General features: G+C 36.6%; 1 protein-coding gene across 12 annotated transcripts in view; it reads right to left on the bottom strand.

The window, feature by feature from the left end:
• NCKAP5 (NCK associated protein 5) overlaps window positions 1-19,540 on the bottom strand; it is a 530,111-nt gene that overhangs the window by 107,085 nt on the left and 403,486 nt on the right. The gene's annotated exons all lie outside the window — the stretch shown is intronic.

The raw sequence follows: 19,540 nt of genomic DNA, 5'->3' as shown, positions 1-19,540 counted from the left end.
TTTCAACTAGCCTCTTAAAGACTGAGAAACTAAAACAATATATAAAAATCTATGAGCTAAAACTGGCTCTAGAAACCTCTCTGCCTCCCATGCATAACTTCACATCACGTAACCACAACACCAAAATTAATGCATTCACATAATTACAGCTATTATACAATTTACATTACTTGCTTCACCTTAACCTTCTGTCAATCTATAAAAGCTAAGTAAATGCTGTTTCAAAAGAATTGTGGTTATACAAAACAACAGTCATAAACATAGTTAACATTTGTAATTTCAGAGAAAAACTTAATGTAGTGTATTGTATGGAAAGAGTCTATGGGAAGATGCACAGTTCTCTTCCTTGTTAAGAGGAGTCATTGATTCAACAAAATGAAAGTCCCAAAGTCCAATAAATCAATTCATTAACAGCAATTTCAATTTCAGCTAAATCCTAAAAGCACAAGTAGGAAGAAAAAGTAAACATACATAATTATCCAGCATACAGAAAGAGAGTTAAGAATAAAAAGGTGATAAGAAACAAGGACATATAGAGCTTACTTATTTACAAGTCTAAATAAACAACTGCAGGGAATCAGTGCTTTATCTTGAGGGTACAATTAAACCCAGCAAAGGTGGTAAAATGTTCTGCATCATACTTTCACAATGTCATCTACCAATGGATTCAACATATGGCTATAAAACGTCTATGGGTGATCCTGTAGAGAGCACTGTGAGATGAGATAGCAAAAAAGCACAGATGCAGAAGTAAGCAGCAAAGTAGAAGCAGAAGCCGCAAAAGCAGCAGTAAGAAATCAGAAGCTGGAGGGTAAATAGTCCTCCATAGCGAAGAGGCTATAATACACAGTTATCAGTTTGCTTTTACAGACACATTCTTGCAGACTGATTGATAAAAATAAAGAGATGATTGCTACATAAAAATATATTTCTGAGTTAAAATACAATCCAAAATAAATTCTTTTTACTGCTTTGAAGCAATCATTAAAGGATTAGTCTGCGCAGACTTTAACTCATGCATGTTGGTAAACCTATGGGTTTAATTTTTTAATTTTCATTTTCACTAACATAAAATAATTTGTATGATCCTACCCTAAAATAGTTAGGCAGACTGATCAAATATAGAGATGTCTAAAAGAACTACAACACATAGTTGTACTATGCAAAATACACAGAGAGCTCCCCATATTTCTCTTACTCCATTTAGTTTTAACGCTGTAAGGCTATAAAATGGAAGCTAAGTTTTCTTGGATCTGTAACCTGCATGTCTGATTTCAGTGAGCTATTCCTCTACAAATAAGCTACCAAAATTAGGAGATCTGAACTTGACAGCATTATAAATAAATGCAACATTTCCCCTCTTATCAAGCCACAGTGGAAACATCTGTATAATAAAATCCTTTTTCACACCACTGGCTTCGAAAGTGTAGTGAAAGGATATAGTGCAGTCAATGTTAGCTTGACTTCTGTGCTTCTTGATTGTCAAGCAAATCATGCCTATTTATTTGGCATTTTTGTAACAAGGACTGCACTACAAGGGAACACTTGACTGACTTTGCTTAAGATCCTGCGCCAGTCCCCACAACATGGGAAAACCACTACTTGATATACTAAATCACTCTATACTGCATCTGAATACTTGATAATAATACTTATATCCCCAAAAGTATTAATTTGGAAAATTTGTAATAGCACCTGTGGTCTCAAAACCCTGCCTACTAATCCAAACCTTCATTTATTTAACAGAAACCACTGGGTTTTGATGGTATTGTAAGTCTGCTCAGTTTCTGCTCAGAGGAATCTGCTTACCTCCAGTACTGCATATTCTAGGTATCTTTTGCCAGCTAAGCAAAGTAGGTCTCCTTGGAGGAAACCACTACTATATCTGATTTTCATCTTCGGTTTCAAGCCATACTTACACAAGGCTAAGCCACAGTAAGAAGCCCATGCTTCTCACAGCTTGAAAGCTACTGCACACTTGGAGGCACCCAAAGGCAGTGGTAGAGAAGTACTGACCCCTAATGCAGTCACTTTTCTCATACATAACCTAGCAGGGGACCATGCAAGAGAAAACCAGCTTACCGAGAACTCTCTGAGATACCAACTGATTTCTATAGGGATTTCTAGTTTTAGATATAGCTGTCTTCTAGGAATTTATGTATATTTACTTTTCACAAAAGTGAAGCATCTCTGTCCCTCAGCCCCAGAAACACTAAAAGTGATGCAGCCTAGCAGAGTTCCACAGCCAAGCAACATTAAATCCCTGCCACCAGTGCCTACAGACAAGCAAGTCTTTCCTTGAGGAGTCAGCTCTCAAAGCACAGTATCATTCAGTCAGCCAAAAGTAACTCTGTGGCATAACTTAACATTAAAAGGAACATTACATGTTGCTTTTGGATCATTATATATTCAGGATCCTAAAATGTAAAAACAGAGGTACTTCTGAGTTCCCATTTGGAAGAAAGCATTTTGTACAAAAGTACCTCCAAACATTGGAAAATTTAAAGATTTCAGTCATGATTTGGATAATGCTTACCAACTTTCAATTGCCTAAATTAGAGACTTTGTTCTGAATTATGAAACTGAGTTTATGGAAAATCAATTTGAAAATGAAAACTTCAGACTATTTTATATAAAACAGAGGTTGCCTTGTATTGATACCATTGTTAAGATACAGTCATTTGCCAACTCTGATATTAACCCCTTTGTCAGGATGGAAAACTTAGCCCTCGTAATGATGAAAATCATCTTTTAGTCAGCTAAAAGCTTTTTCTTTCCACAGACGAAGAACACCACTGTATTTTCTCTTTTGGGGCAGCTGTTTGCACAGTTTCATTCAAGGCTATCCATTTAGTTCCCATGAATGTAGACACAATTCAGATGCAATGAAATAAACCATATTTGTTCCAAAATACATAATTTTCCTTAAAATTTCTTTGGGGCAAGTTCCTTGGTTCACAATGATTTGTTGCTCATTATGCTATAGCAGAAACAAGGAGACAGACAGCAGCCTTAGCCTTCCTCATGTTTCTATAAACATGTTCTAGACTTGGTGAGTAAAGGAAGGCTAACTAATGACAATTCTAAAAAAAAATTCTAACAGTCATGATAATTAACTTCAGTGTATACCCTTACACTGAAACACAGGAAGCATCCATTCACGCGGTACAACCACCTGAACTTTAAATTCTTGCGAAAATTAATCTTCACCAGAACTCTCAAATGCATCGCAATTATATCCTTAATATGGTCATATTTTCTTTTTTGGTAATGAACAGCAAAAGACACTACATCTCTTTGCATCATAGGGAAAAAATAAAAAACCAAATAAAAGCCCCTGATTCCTCCTACCCCAAAACAGAGGGAAATTTTGTCTCCCCAAAAGTATTCAGTAACAGCAGGCTCTGAGCAAAGAAAAAAAAAAGCTCTGCTCCTTTCCAGGCCATGGTCTTTTTTGTCTGGGTTTACATGGTCAGAAAGTGAGATCTCCCACCAGTCTCACTATGCCAAATCTGAGACTTTTTTGGTCTTACCTACAGTCCTCACTTACAGTCATAGATCATGGCACCTTTAAGCTGAGTAAGAGCACTAGACTGACTATATATAGCTAAAATGAATGCACATTTAAAAAATATATTCTTACATTGATACAGACATTTAGGATGATTTTTTCATTCTCTTCCTTTTTAGTGACTTTAGAGAGGATTATTACAACAGGTTAAGGATTGTCTACTAACTATACTTTGTTCAACATTTACCTGCATATGGCAGAAGTGACAAGCACATGCCTGAGAATGTCATGAGATACTCATTTCTCCTGCAGATTTGCATCTCTCAACTGGCACCTGAGGGGACACCTTTCACTTAACATCCTGCAAAAGCCATTTCTGTGTGCTTCTTGAAAGAGCAAACTGAAGTGCTTAAATCATGTTTGACAATAAGATTTGGATTTAAGTCCCTAAAGTGTTTTTCAAAAAGTTTAAACTTTACCTTTCTGTACCTTGATTTTTTTAAGTCAAGAGAACAGGAACAAAAATCTGGCTAGCCTGTTCCAGTGATTTATGAATTAGGACATACTTGGAATTAAAAATAAGGAATTATTTCATGTACTTATTAGAAAGTCTTCAACAGGCAATCCTCTACACTTTTATAACCATGATGAAATGAATTAAACCACTGAATTTTCTACTAGAAGGCATGAATAAAAGAGAAGCACACACAAGACAGTTTTTCTTACTGAACCATTGCAGAGTTGAGAAAAAAGGATGGGAGAAGGAAGAGAGAAGAAAGCAGAGAACAGTATGTATTTTGCAATAAAGGAATCATAGAGTAGTTTGGATCAAAAGGGACCTTTAAAGATCTTCTAGTCCACCCCTCCCTGGCATGGGCAGGAAATGAAGGTCTAAAGGTTGTATGTCAAGTTAGCAGCTCAACATGCTTTGAAGGTATCATCAATAAAGGTCAAGAGGAACAAAGTTATGACAGTGAACTTTAAAATCCTTGACAGAATGCTACAACACTGGTTATCATGTGCACTGCTTTGTTATTCATACTAAACCATTTGTTCATTTCTAGAAAGCTTTATTGATTTACACAGACACTCATTTGTCATGCCCTGTGCAGTGTATTAATAGCTGTCCAAGCACTTAAAATGTGCTCAGCAATTTTTTCCTGCTTTCAGCCTCTCATTTTGTGTATTTTTGTGGTCACAGCTTCACACAGCACACGTGTGAGGTCAAAGCCTACTGTTGGAAAAGTACAAAGTAATGTTGCCCTCTTTCAACTTAAAGCATTTATTTTCTAAGCGGCTGCTCTAGGAAGAGTTTACTGCTTGAACATTTTTTGGTCACCGGAAACTCTTTATATTATTCTGTCCATGTTACAAAGAAAATTTGTCCTTTGAAAGACTAACCCGATAAATTGTCAGAGAAACTTTAAAAGCATAGTTATGGTGCTTAGAAGTACTGAAAATTATATTTGTGTTTTTAAATCAACACAATTCTAGGGGAAAAAAAAGACTTAATTCTAGCACTATAAAATCATTTCCACTGGCCACTTTCCAGTGTCTTTTATATTGCTATAGACAGCTCTTTGCTAGGGGTAAAACAGAAACTGCACCTCATGACCTGCATGTCAACATTTGGATGTTTCCACCAGAGCAACACAGGAGCACATGCAAGTGTCTCCCTGCTGAACTGCAGCCCATGTGCTACTATTCTGCTCTCCAGCCCCCTCTCTCCAGGACAGCAAACCTGAGACTAGAGAATGCCAGCTACTGATGAAATAAGCACTGAATTTAGTGGACTAATACGTTAGAAAATATTACTGTATGCTTTTTCAAATATCTTAGTCCTAACTATTTCTTCTGGCTTATGGAGATGGGGAAAAAAACCCCAAAAGGACAAATTAGCGATCTGATGACTGCTAGGCTTCTCAGCCTTGCTTCAAAACACGTGGGCCCTTAGCCTTCTCAGTAGCAGCATTTTACAATTTTTTTTTTAGCATGATAAAATATCCTCTTTAATGACACTTAAAACATGATACATTTTATCTGAAATATGCAGTCACTGTTCAGTTCACATTCAGGTAAAACATGGCATGTATGTATTGTTAAATGATAAAATAGAGAACTACCATTAAAGTATAAATTATAATTCTGACCATAAAAAGCACATTAAACCTTACTGGGCAGTACTGTTAGGGATTGTTCTTGCAATTCAAAATTTCAATAATACATTTTAAAATTCTTTAATGACATAAAATCACACTGATATTAGAACAAGCTACCAAAGTGATCTCAAAAGCAATCTCACAGGCCATGCTCTACCATAGCTGTGCTACCAACAAATAGGCTTGTGGCCTATTTTACAGGTCACACTGTAGAGAGCAGTGTAACCTTCTTCTTCTAATGTATGCTAGAAATCAGAAGATATTCAATCAACATCTGAAAGCTAACCACTTGTGATTACATAAAAACTTGAGTTGAAATGTTCTCAACAAAAAGCAGCCCAAGGTTTGCACAGCTGCATATGATATTTTGCCAATTATTGATGAGCTGATTCATGTATTTAAACAGGAATTTACATTGGAAATTATATAACAACTTTAAAAATTGTATGGATTTCAGGCTGCCAGAGATCAGAAAACAGAACTTGTTCATTTACCTTTCCAACAGATTGGAAGCAGGGACCCTCACCCAGGGCTCATAACCACAGAGCAACTTTTCCTGTCTATGCTGATTCTTTCCCAGTTTCCACAAGGAGAAAAAAAATGACTGTTCAACCTAAACAATCAAGCCTCCCTTTGAAAGAAGGGGATAACTAGAATTTAATCCTTCAAATCTACTTATATTGGATAAAAACATGAACTTCAAGAGTTGAATCAAACAACTTAGAGCCAAATGAGAGTCATACACTGCTTGATGAGACTGTCTCCTAAAAATGACTAAAAGTAAACCTCACATTCCTGGGAATTCCTCTGTGAAGTACCTTTACCTTTTTTAAAAAACACTTTTCAGAGGATGGGGTTGGAACTTTGTAACTGGTTAAAGAATAATTCTCTTTTTTACTTTGGTTAATTCTGAAGTAGTTAAGAATGAGACTTTAAAACCTTCAACATTTTCCCTTCTGACACGACAGAAATGTCTAGAGTTGACATTTTAAAGAGAAGGTTAGGAACAGATCTAGCAAACCAGACTGCATTATAAGCCTAGGCTTATCTTCCAGCAAATAAATACATAGGCTACTAATAGATATATCAGTAACAGCTTTGTATGTTTACCTGCCCACAAATTGTAGAAAACAGCAAATGCTACCATTATTTACAGAGAGCATAATAGACTTGCAATGCGCTAACAGGTAAAGCAGTGTCAATACAAGCATTGAACAAAGAGGTTAAAAATATGAAGGATGACTTTTTTTTTTTTTCCGAAAAAGTCTTCCAGATTATCACATATAAAACATGTTTTGAGGCTGAGGAGTAAAATAGATGTAAATAAGCAGAGACAGTGAGTACACAGCTCTATTTCCTTAAGGTGAAGACACATACTACATCTGATGTATATAATGCATAGAGACTTGATAAAGCATAGAAGTACGCTCATGGAAAACCAGAATCCCAGCAAGGCTCATACTTTTTATCACTCATTCCCTGAATAAGATACTGAACTGCATGCCTCAGTGTTACACACTGCTCTGCACAGAGACCAAGGCATTCACCTTCCATAAACAATATTGCTAGGCTTCCTAGGAATTCCCTGTTCCTAGCAGCTGCTATTAATAAGAGGTAAAATGCCAGACCAGAGAAAGCTCTCCCACTCACAGTCAGGCAGCCCCATGAAGCTATGTGATGCCAATCTTGCTATCCAGCATCCCTGACAGGGCAGTCAGGAAGGAAGGAAGCTGAAACTCATTCACCTTTCTCCAGATGGCCATTATTCTCACAGCACAGACTGCCTGCCTAGAGGCACTGCACCCAGGCACTGCATTACAGACCATGATGCCATCACACAAAAGTAAGACATATGACTGAATTTTTATGCAAGGAACAGTGTGTGCATGTCACAAAATTTATTTTCTGATTTTCCAGTATTTATACTCAGTGATCCTTACCCTTGCAAACTGTGAACCAGAGGCAGATGTTCCATGTCATTCTTCCCCCACCCCCTGGTCTCATTTTAAGTGATTTGTTCCATTATGAAACTGTTCTCCATTAAGAACAGAGAGCATTTCACTCTGACAGACTTACTGTGCTTCTCCATGTAATATTAACAGGCAGTTATTTCCTCTATCAAAGAACTAAAAATAAAATCCCTGGTCCATGAAAAAAGTATCATGAGATCCTGAAATTCTAAGGGAAACTAAGATTCTTACAATTAACGCAAAAAGATAAAGGCAAGCGGCCTGTATCTGATTAATCTTATAGGGCTTGTTGAGTTTAATATCTACTTGTATTTAACACATACATAGGCATCTTTGCATTGAAAACTCACATATGAATTAATCATGTCACATTTGGTCTGTTGCATTTGTTTCAATACTTCTTTCAAAAAGAACAACTGTTCACGGAAAAAAATAATTGAAATAATATTTTCTTTTAAATTAGCAATGACTTTTTGAAAACCATTGACTACCTACACACCCAATGTGGAAGCTTCAAAAAAACTTCCAGTGCAGCCATTTTCAAAGAAAATATTTGCCTTGATTTCAAAGGAAACATTTTGCAGATGTTGATCAAATTTAAAAGCAAGACTGAAATCAGTACAAGTATTTCCAGGGCTTTGGGTCCTTCTGAAATGATCCATATAGTAACCATTTTTTAAAAACTTCACTTCCTTAATCACAAAACAGAAGGGTGAGTGGTTTTGGCTTTTTTTTGTTTTGCTTTTTTTAATTCCAATCTTGAGGAAAACTCATATACTTTCAGGAAAGTTTTACAAGCAATAAGAAAGGCAACTTTAGAATTCACTTTAAATGAGTTATCCTTCAAACCTTTGCAATTTTGACTGCGAGGTTACTGACACAGTGACAGTTTTCTACTTTCCGTGATTCCATTATCCACACCTTCCTGAGTAGCATACTCAACTTCAAGGTTAATCTAATGTAGAGTTTGAAAAGAACAAGACATTGCAGATGTATGTAAGAAACTTAACCTTTGGGCAACTTTATTCCAACAGAACTCATTTCTTTTTTTTTTTCCCTACTTGCATACCTGAGATGTTCATAGCAAATACAGCCAATACTACTCCTGATTGATGGCAATGGGAAGCAGGTATGGAAAAAGAAGCCCAAGAGACAGTTTGGCTTCACAGGTCACATCTCAATATCTAAGTATAGGAAAAAGCCATAAAGGCCTTAAGCTCATTTTCTTCAAAAGTGAAGATTCAAGAATTCAGGTATTCCTTTTAGCAAATTTAATTTACCTTTTCTAATCTGGGCAGGTCACATTGAAATATTCAATTCAAGAATAGAACATAATTTTTAATCAAATTAATTAAAAAAAAAAGTAATTTATTTTTCTTTAAAAACAAAGATAAAATGAAAATGACAGTCAATGAAATTGGCAGAAAACCTTAAAATTACATACCAGGAAACCAAGGATTACACATATGCAAATATATTTTTGAATGTCTAGAAATTCTGTCTATGAAGAGCAGCTCTTCTCCTTTAAAGCAGCTTTTATATATCGGAGTGAACACGAAGTATAATTTCATAGATCAATGCAGAAAATGGCCCTGCTGCTGTAACTTGTACTTCTGTGCTGCTCCATGCTCCTGAACTGAAGGGCTGTTATTAAATAATAGTAGACAGTTTAAATTTGGAGCTAAATATGGCACTATCTTCAAGGAACACCAACACCAACCTCCTCCCTACTCACCCACTGGCCTCCCCCAGGAAACTAAGCAATGGAGTGCACTTGGGGTCAATGAGAGAAAGAGAAGACTAAAACCCTAAGCAAATTCCTGCTTTTTTCCTGCGTCTTTTAATATATAATCAACAACACCATTACCTGCCTCCCATAATCAGTTATTTTGGCTCTCACTGGTAGGTGAAACGATAGATGTTTTGCTCTGTCTTCAAGAGAAAGTGGATGCTGAATTTCTATCAAGAAATACTTTTTCCCAATTACGTATGCCAAGTTTTTTTCACTTAGTTAAAACCAAAAATTTATAAAATAAAGTGATTTATACTGACAGCCTGGAAAACATTGATCCCATATGCTTAAATGTCACACTCACTGTGCTGTACCATGCAATAAGATTTAAAGTATTACATGATGTTATAACTGATATTGTCACAAAATATTTTAAAATTTAATAAAATATAAAACATGCTATTTTCCCTCTCCTATCATGAATCATTTTAGTCTAGTCCTTTGAAGACTTGGAGTTAAAAGGTTTTCACGACAATAACCTATTAATGTCAACTGTTTCACAATTGGTAACATAAATTCATAACAAGTTTCTCTTTTTTTTAACTACACGGGAACATCGAGTTATTTCTGAAGGCAATGTTTCCTGCAATTTCACTTTCTTCATCAGAAGTCACCCACAAGGCAACTGCTCCAGGTATTTCAAAATGAACTTTGTTTGATGGCTTTAGTTATTTCCATTCCTTCTGGCTAAGCAATTGCAAAGCAAAGCAAAGCAGAACAGGTATTGGAGCACTGTATTACAGATAGGATCAAATGCCATATAACACGTAGCAATTGTTTTGTAGCCAATAGCTAACTTCTAATAACTGAATCACAAAATTACTGCTAATTTCTTGCTAACTGAAATAAGACTTTCTTTGCAAACATCACCTTGCTGAAAGCTTTGAACATTTTTCTCTTTTGTTTTTACTGACAAAGTAAAAGCAACAAACAATGCCCTTCACTCCACTCTGCAATACACAGTAGGTTGATTTCTGCACTGACATTTGTTAAATTAAAACTTCTGATTCATTTTCATCTTTTAGATTGGAATAGTGAATTTGCAGGGTAATTGTATTTTGCCCAAAAGAACAACAACCCAGACCCCAAATGCTGTCTGTTTTAAAAGCTTCAACAGTTTGGGGTTACATCTGTTTTTTCTGCTCTGCATACTGTGCTCACTTCAGAGATGACGGATGTAGAGGGATGAGGATCCTTTAGAAACTGTCTGATGTTGCAGCTCCTGAATGTTATCCTAACTAGTCATATGAAATGTCTTCTATGCTGCTTGCTGACGTAAGGTTCATCTACACTGGCTTTTTGGCTTGGATGAGCAGTATTTTTCTCAAGTGATTTTTCTGATTATTGCCCAGACCAGACTACAACTGACACCACAATGTGGCCTTAGAGTCAACAGACTGGGCTTCTTTCACATGAAATTGGAATAGGGACTAAATTACTGGTGGCCTTAACTATAGCTCAGCCAAAGTGAATACCCTCAAATGTTTACAATACGGATGTCAGGTCCTTAGCACAAACACCTTGTCTCTGAGGATCTGCTCCTATTACACTGCACTGCTTGCTAAGGTAGACATATAGCAGGCTATCTTCAGGTCCTAAATTAATAGTGATAGATCTAAGGAAGTCAACTGCCAAGTGAAGACCATATCCCATAACACCAAAGCAAAATATAGGCCTGTTTGGAAGGCCTTTTCCTACATATGACAGAGGTACTAGAGGAACTTTTTACTTGGATAGTTTTACAGCTCTGTACTTTTGAAAACAGAAATTATTAAACTCTACAGAAACATACACATTAAAGCCAGCTACATGGAAAGCAAATTCTACTTTAATTATAATTAACTGTTACTGTGGTGTACTAAATACAATCCAATTATTTACCTAAACTTGATCTTCAGCATATAAAATTTATCTGATTTTGTTCTCTGTACTTAAATCTGTTGGTAAACTACATCTGCAGGAGGTCCAAGAAAAGCCTTAGACTACGTATCTTGTTGAAAAAGTAGTAAACTGTAGTTCCTAAAAAAACAGGCTCTGGATGACAAGTACAATCCCATATGAAACACACATTAAGCTGAAGTTGATGATTCAGTGGTGCTCCTGTAAGAAGCTCAGGCATGAAAAGCACAGCAGCAGTAATGCACCAAATCTGACTCACACCTAAGTTAGCACAACCCAAGTGCAGCCACCAGAACTGCACCCACCTTCACATGTCTGAGTTTGATAGCCAACTACACTAAGGCTAGTATGAAACATGAGAAAATGTTGCTGTTATCTTATTCCAAGCTGCTGTTCAAGAGCCGAATCAGTGATTAATTGACTGGCCTAAAGGGAAAATGCAGAGAAATGAACAAAAATAAACAGATGTATGAAATACTATACAATGTAATATATACCTAGGATCGACCACACTACTGCTCTGTCAGACTGGCCTGCAATTGGGAAATATTCCTGATTGGCAGAGGTCACTAGCAGGGTAAATCAACTGCTTAAAACCATGAGAAGTTCTAATCTCTTATTTCTATTCAACTTGAATACATTATAGTTCTTGGCAAAAAAAAAAAAAAACTCAGAATACCTGTTTTTACCCATCTAACTAGGTAAAATTTTTCATAGTTAATATATGGACACTGCGAAGGACAAAATATTTGATAAAAAAGGTACAAGGAAGACCACCACTGGAACAGAAAAAAATACATTCTACCACACCAAAAGGAAGACACAAGCTGTTTCCTTACCAGTGATATCCCCACTAGACCAAGCAGCCCTGCAAAGATCTGCTAAAGCTGCCTCAATTTGCTAACACATTATTCTACTGGGGCTAATACCCTGGTTTTCAAGAAGAGTTAATTAGTTCAAATGAAAACCAGGCCATCCAGCTACACTGCCTCTGCTACCTGAACCACCTTGCTTGCAGGGCACTATAGAAAAAAGACTATATTGTTTATAAAGTTTGTAATAAAGCCTCTTTTTCTGTTTCACTCATCCTACCTTAATTTAATCAAATTAATGTATGCATTTATTTAAGAGCTATCTCTGCATGGCACTGGGGAGACACTACGGTGTCTTACAAAATTAGTTTTGTCATGATACAGATCAGATTTAAGGTTACAGAAAGAACATCCATTGCTTATTTAAGAAAAGAAAATATTACAACTGTCATTACTGGTATTAGCAGCTGAAGTATAATGAAAACAAATGTAATACAGGACTGGAGGATATTATCAAAGAGGAGGCAACAGACTTTTCTCTGACATGTCTAAGGTCTAAAGAAGCAAACTCCATAAGGTTTAAAAGAAGAAAAAGAAAGAGGTATTAGGAGACACCTAAGAAGAAACTTTGGCGCTTTCAGCCATATGACCTCTTCACTGAGAAGCCTGTCTTCACTTATTTCCAGCTTGCCATAAACTGAGAGAAATACTAAATAAGTATTTCAGTGGAAAAGATACATACATAAAAAGAAGATTTAAGTTCTTCTGCCTAAACACACAACAGACTTACATAAAGCGCAACCCTCAGACCCATTTCTTCAGCTGACCTGAAATTGTCGCTGCAGTAACTTTAAAAAGGACCTTGTCTAGCAAAGTAACCAATTTGTATGTATTCTTTTTCTTACAGTTTACCAAAAAGCTGAATAACAAACCTAGGTCTTACTTTCTTCCTCTTTTTCAAGGAACTTCTTCCTAAAGAACTTAAGCATTAAGACCCAGAGCATTTAAAATCAGAGGATTTTTTCTGGAGAAACCGCCCACTTGACTGATTGAAGACAACAAGGAAACCTGCAGGCTTATTAAAGGGAAACAGTTGTAATTACTAATTGAGTGTTTCTCTTCTCCTAAATAATTTCCATGTCTTGGTCTTGTATGAGAACATACTAATGAGAAGAGGAATAGGAAAATGCATGAATCACAAAGATGAATGAGCACTGTAACAAGGTATGATGGAAAGCCAGCAGTTACCACAGGTACTGCTGTAGGAAGGGAAGAAACTCTGCCCTCTAGATGGCATTATGTGCCTATATATCCCAGATGCAATTGAAGAGTCCTGCCAGGCAGTCTAATCCTTTCCCCACCTGCACAGGAAACACGGGCATACGTCAAAAAGATCAGAAGGCAGTTGTTAGTCTCAGGGGAAGGTGACTGCTGCACATTGCTGAACAGCACAACAGAGGCTGTCCTGGGGCAGAGACTCTGTTTTAGCTGTTTCATGGGGGAAACAGAGGAAGGGTGCTCAGCTTGAGACAAAACAGAATGGAGGATCTTCCTCATCCCATATGGGGAACGGCAGCTTATAACTGGCAGGAATGGGCAATATGTGAAAAGATATAAAAATATTGCCTTTATGAAGAAAACAAACCCCTTCTTCTACTTGACATTTAATAGTAATGCAGATCTTCAGCAGGCAAATGCTCATTACAGTATGTATGTATGTGATGCAGGTATCCAAGCCCATGCATATGAGGTTATACTGTACCCATGTATAGCTGTTTTGAGGACACATTGAAATTAGAGAACTAGTTAGTGAGTGTAGATATCTGTAGAGATATCTACAGAACTATCAGAGAAAATCAGAGTCAAACATAAGGGACTGACTGAGGTCAGACTATTCCACATTCGATTTATCTATTCTCTTTATATATTTATAACTAATCTTAAAATCTGTGTTTGTCACCATGACAGATTAAACAGACTTAAAAATAATCATTTTAGTATTTTCTGCTGTGGACTCTTAAAGTGGCTGCATAATAAAGCTAGTGAATATTGAATCTCAGGACTATGTTAATCATACAGATTTCACATGTATAGTTAAACATATGGCTGACACAGGAGCTAAGAACCTTATATGCTAGAAGTCGGCACAGCTCCAGTAATTCTAGTAATATGAGTGTAACTATACCTGCCCAGAATCCCAGCTATAATCTCCAATTCTGTATTTCTACAAGACAAACAAAAGGGATGTAACTACTGAATTAAGAAAAAGTGCATCACCATGAGACTTCATTACTGTTGCATTATTTTTTGAGGCCAGTAAAGAGAAAAGGAAAAAAAGAATTATTTTGCTAGTTGCTAGAGTTGTAAGGGATTCAGCTCCAACAGGTGAGGTAAATTGATTGAGATTTTCTATGCAGCCAGTAGAGAATGTCCACAGAATACCAGGTTTTCTTAATAGTCTGAAATGAACTGCAGCTATTTATTTATTTTATGAACCACACAGCTGGCATTACTGCCAAATCGCATGCATTAGTATGTAAATTAAAAATATAAGGTGTGATTCTACAATCTCTGTCACACAGAATCTTTCCTCTGAAAGAGGTGCCACTATGAGCTATGAGCAAGCTCACAGAAAGTGCTTGTGCAGAACTGGGCCCAGAGTGCATACCTGATAGAAACTATTTAAAAAAACTACTGGGTCTCACTCTTTGAATGATAGATGTGTTGGGATAAACACAATCACCTAGATCTATAACACAGTGTTGGAAAATCTCATTTCATTCAGCAGGGAGAGTGAATTTTCAATTGTACCACATGCCTGATTGCTAAAAAAGGTGAGTTACATTATCTACTGATTACTTGCAAGAAGGCACTATACATGGAGAGAAGGGCACTGAAAACTATCATTATTTAAAAGTCGGACTGAAATATCAGATTCCTTCACTGCAACCTAGCAAGGACTTTTTGCAGAACACAGTTAACATTAATTTCAATAGAGGAAATCTGACAGGTTTAATAAAACCAAGAAGATTTTCCTTGACTTCTGTGACTTACCTTTTCTTCCTTGATCATGCCTATTCCTCAGACCTTCTGGCACCAAATCATTATTGTTGTAGCCGTATTCAATACTTTGAACTATTTAAAGAGTATTTGTTGTATCAGCTAAGTAAGGACTGGTACTTAGCTGTAAGAAAAGAGCCATTGTACTAGAATTTTGAATATCAGAGAAAAAAATAATTTATAATCTGCTTTTACAATAAATATACGCAATTACACTTTGTTGTGCTACAATTAATGTTCGATGCTTCTCTAAGTTCTTTTTTTTTGCGGGGGGGAAATTACAGAGCTTAATATACTATCTTGACAATACTATAGTTTACCTATAATTTTCACAACTGCATCAACACAATAGGTAAACTAAAGGATCTTCTAAACAATACCCTAAAATATTACTGTGAATTTAAAATTGCATTTAAGGATGTTTCTTTCATGTGGAAGATAATGGATTCACTGCCCTGGAAAAGAATATTTTATGTCATTCTAACTTGAGAAGTTACAAGTCAAGAACAGTTTAAGTTACTTAACTCTGCCTTCCCAATGTGCCTTGCACCTCACTTGGATAGACTGATGCGTGTGATAAGATCACTGAAATATCTGATGCTACAAAGCTAGTAACTTTTATTAAAACCTAAACTGATTGCATGAGCAAGCTAAGGGAGAAGAATTCTGATATGCAGCAAAACTCCCTTTATGTAAGTAGTTGATGGGGTATGACATGATGTCACACTTAAAACTATTAAATGCAGTTTTAATCTTAACAGCATAGGAACAGTAGTTGGAGCATGTTCTGTTGAGCACTTCACTGAATTAGCAAATTCTGGCAGATTACTGCTTCTTGGGTACCTCATATTAGAAAGCAGAGGCAATCTGTAAGTTTTTACCTTTTCAGCATGTGACAAAAATTCAGAAGCTCTGCATGTTGTGACCCAAAACATTTAACTGCTGAACCACTGCTGTGGTGCTTTATAGAAGATGAGATTCAGTATCTTTTTATCCCAGACTTAGTTAGAAAAGAAAATAATACCATCTGTTCAAATTAAAACTTCCAGGAGGCACCATGGTTGGTTTTAGAAACTAAGTATTTTAAGCTTTCATTGAACTGAACAGTCAGAAAAATGCAGATATGCATGGCCTCCTCCATGCCTCTTCACTAGTCAAGAAGGCACTGTCTTAACGTACAGCCTTATTTGCATTAAGGCACTTTCCCATCTCAGGAGATGGACGTTTTTGGTGTAACAGTAGATCAGCATTCTTTCTCTAATGATAGCAGCAAATGGTTACAGCAATAAAAAAACAGCAATTCTGAACAGCTCTTCCTACATTCAGTGGGCACAGCTATTTTCAACATCCCTGTATAAATTCATATCCCTGCTAGATCATCCTAATTTCTTCATGCCAAAAAAGAAATTGCCCAGAATTTCTACTGGTTTAGGAAAAAAAGGTGTAAAAGAAGAGAGAAAAAAGCAAGTCCTTTTAGATCCTCAATATTTTACATGTCTGCAAGCACATCCTCTTCTGTTAAATACTCTTCACATACTAACTGGATTTAATGCGCTGCCCAGAAGAGGTTTCTATTAGTCTACAGCTTCTATATGAAGACATTATTTCTATTAACATCCCAACTGGTAAGGTGCATTGACCACTGAAAGCTATTCAGCTTCTTTGCTGACTATGGTAAATGCAGCTTCATGCACTCACTGGCAGCATGCAGGACGGATGGAAAAGCCTCAATGAAAGATATGAACAGAGAAGTAGGGCATGCACTGGGAGGGGGGTGGGTAAAACATCTGGGAGGGAGATGTATTTAAAGACCAGCATGAGTGGGTGAGAACAGATGGCAAAAAGGGAAGTACCTCACAGCACATAGATAAGGAGAAAGGTAGCTTTTTGCTTCCCAAAAGAGAGAAATTTGCTTCCCAAAGACTAGGATCAACAGAGCCACTGACCTGCAGTAGAAGAGTTCAAGCATCAACAGATTATAGAACGCGTTCAGCTTGATAGTACTTGTTCAGTTTTAATTTAAAATTTACTCAGTTATTGGGAAGCTAGAACAGTTTCCCAATACGATCACCAGCAAAGAGCTGGGATAAACTGGACTGGTTTTGAAACCAGTGATGCAGGTCAGCGCTGATTCATTATCAGCCACTGGACAAGTTTGGAAATAAGACTTTCCCTGCTGCATTATCTGATCCTTGGCTATAAAAGAGTTCTTAAACACAATTCAGAAAAGTAATTATAAAAATCTCCTACTGAAACGATTTAAAAGTAAAATAATCCAATAATTAGGATTAAATAGGTTGGCCTTTGGTGACTGATAAGCATAATGAATGTGGATGGTCAAGGCACTGGGCTAAGAAGAGGCTTCTGGCTGAATCAGATTAAATGGATTGTTTAAAACAAGACTGGTCGCTACAAAATATTTAGAACACTGCTACAAAATATTGAATAGTTTCATGATTTTTCTATGCATCTCAGTAAAGTGATACCAATTTCCTATAAACCCAAGTGAAGCAAGTAACGTTCAATAAACAAGAAGTTTTTCCTCACAGTTATTTTCAGAAACTCAGGCTCTTTCCCCTGCATATGGTATGATTCTTTCCATGGAAAATAATATAATTATGACTTTTTTTATCATTTTACATTGTAGCACATGGAAAATGAGTGGGGTTAAAAAAAAAAAAAAGGAGACTTATGTAAGAGCAAAACAAAAACCACCAGCACCCCACTCAAAGTTATCTTCTCAATCCACTCAAAGGAAATATGTACCCTTCTCATATTTCTTTTTTATCTTCCTGATAGTTCATTGATACCGCGCCTTTCTTCCTCTTCAGGGTAGTAAAAACATAATATCGGAAATACTTGACATACTTCCTCATTTGTTTAATGGTGATGATACAAGGGAAATTACCCCTCTAATATATTTGAACATTTAGCTGATTACCCTGAGTGAGTTTTCTCCCAAAGCTCAGTTTATTAAAACAAAACACATCTTCCTATGATGAACTGCAAAGGGCAAGAGGGCAAAATTCTATAATTAAAATTAGAGTGGTTTCATGACTCTTCGCTAGCAGATGCTGCTTCTAATGCAGCTTAGTTTACTGAAACTTTGAGTCTCACTCACCCGCAAGCAATGAGATTTTCACACATGAATTAGGCTTTTCATTTGAAAACTTCAAGGTTACAATTTAATGCTACCCCAATGGCTTGGTATTTGGTGAAAAATATCAGGTCGTGAGCAGCCTTCAATTGTTACTTTCTGAGGCCAGTGGAACTCTGGCAAATTGCAGAATTTCTGGGAGGGAAGGGGGCCACTCACCAAACCATGTAACCACTTCCTTGTTAACAATGTTTATTTTAATTTGAACATAAATACTGTGATTTTAGCAAGGCATTAGTTGTGCTAGTCATAGGCTTAGGTACATCATCTCTTTCGAAGAGCTGAGACTGCTCCCACAAAATCAAAACTCATTAATTCCCCATAACAAGGTGAGGGTAAGCTTCTCATCTAACTGGGGAGCATGAGGCATGCTCATTCAACCACGAAACACAGCAAGTGTCAGCAAAAATATGATGTCCTATCCTAAACACAGGCACTACTTATCCTGCAACAGATGGACACACACTCCTCACGTCCTTTCAATTTCTCAAAAAGAAAGGGGAGTGTGAGTAGATATTGGAAAAGACATAACACCACCAACAAAATTTCTCTATCCTACAGATCCCTTTTTTATTGGCAAAGCAGAACATTGTCCAAAACAACCTCCATTAAGTGCTCTTGGCCCATTTAGTTTCGAGCAATCCCAGGCAGCTTACTTTCTTCATAATTAACCAAAAGTAAGAAACTTTCTAAGAAAGTTGCACTACTGTAGTTGCAAAGAAGGAAGTTTGGAAGAGCCAGAACATTTCATACAGTTAGACAAAGTTAATTCATACTGAATTATCCTCACTGCATAAATGTCTGTGCAAATGAGAGACTTTAATAAGCCTTCAAATCTGACACAGTATTTATCACTGATTAAATTTTAAAAATCAAAGTAACTATGGCTTTTACAGACATGTTTAGATAAAGACTGACACTAGCTCAGTACATCAGTTTAATTCACTTGCAATTACGCAGGTGCTCAGGCAGCCTGTATTTCGGTCATTTAAGGCCAAATTGGGGCAGAGAGCCCATAACTCCACATTGGATAACAAAGGTCTGGGACAGTCTTTTAAGGCCTTTACAGACAGCAATTTTAAAATATAGAATATTCTTAAAGCTTTCCTCTGTGCTAAACTGGTGGTGAAAGTATACAGTCTTGCTATGAGAGGCCATATAATACCTAACATACCAAAAA

Source organism: Pezoporus occidentalis, unplaced genomic scaffold, assembly GCF_034315485.1.
Source record: "Pezoporus occidentalis ecotype Australia unplaced genomic scaffold, CSIRO_AGI_Poc_V1 ctg12, whole genome shotgun sequence".
Taxonomy (NCBI): Eukaryota; Metazoa; Chordata; class Aves; order Psittaciformes; family Psittacidae; genus Pezoporus; species Pezoporus occidentalis.
Note: the sequence above shows the minus strand (reverse complement) of the source record. Positions and strands in the feature narration are given on the sequence as shown.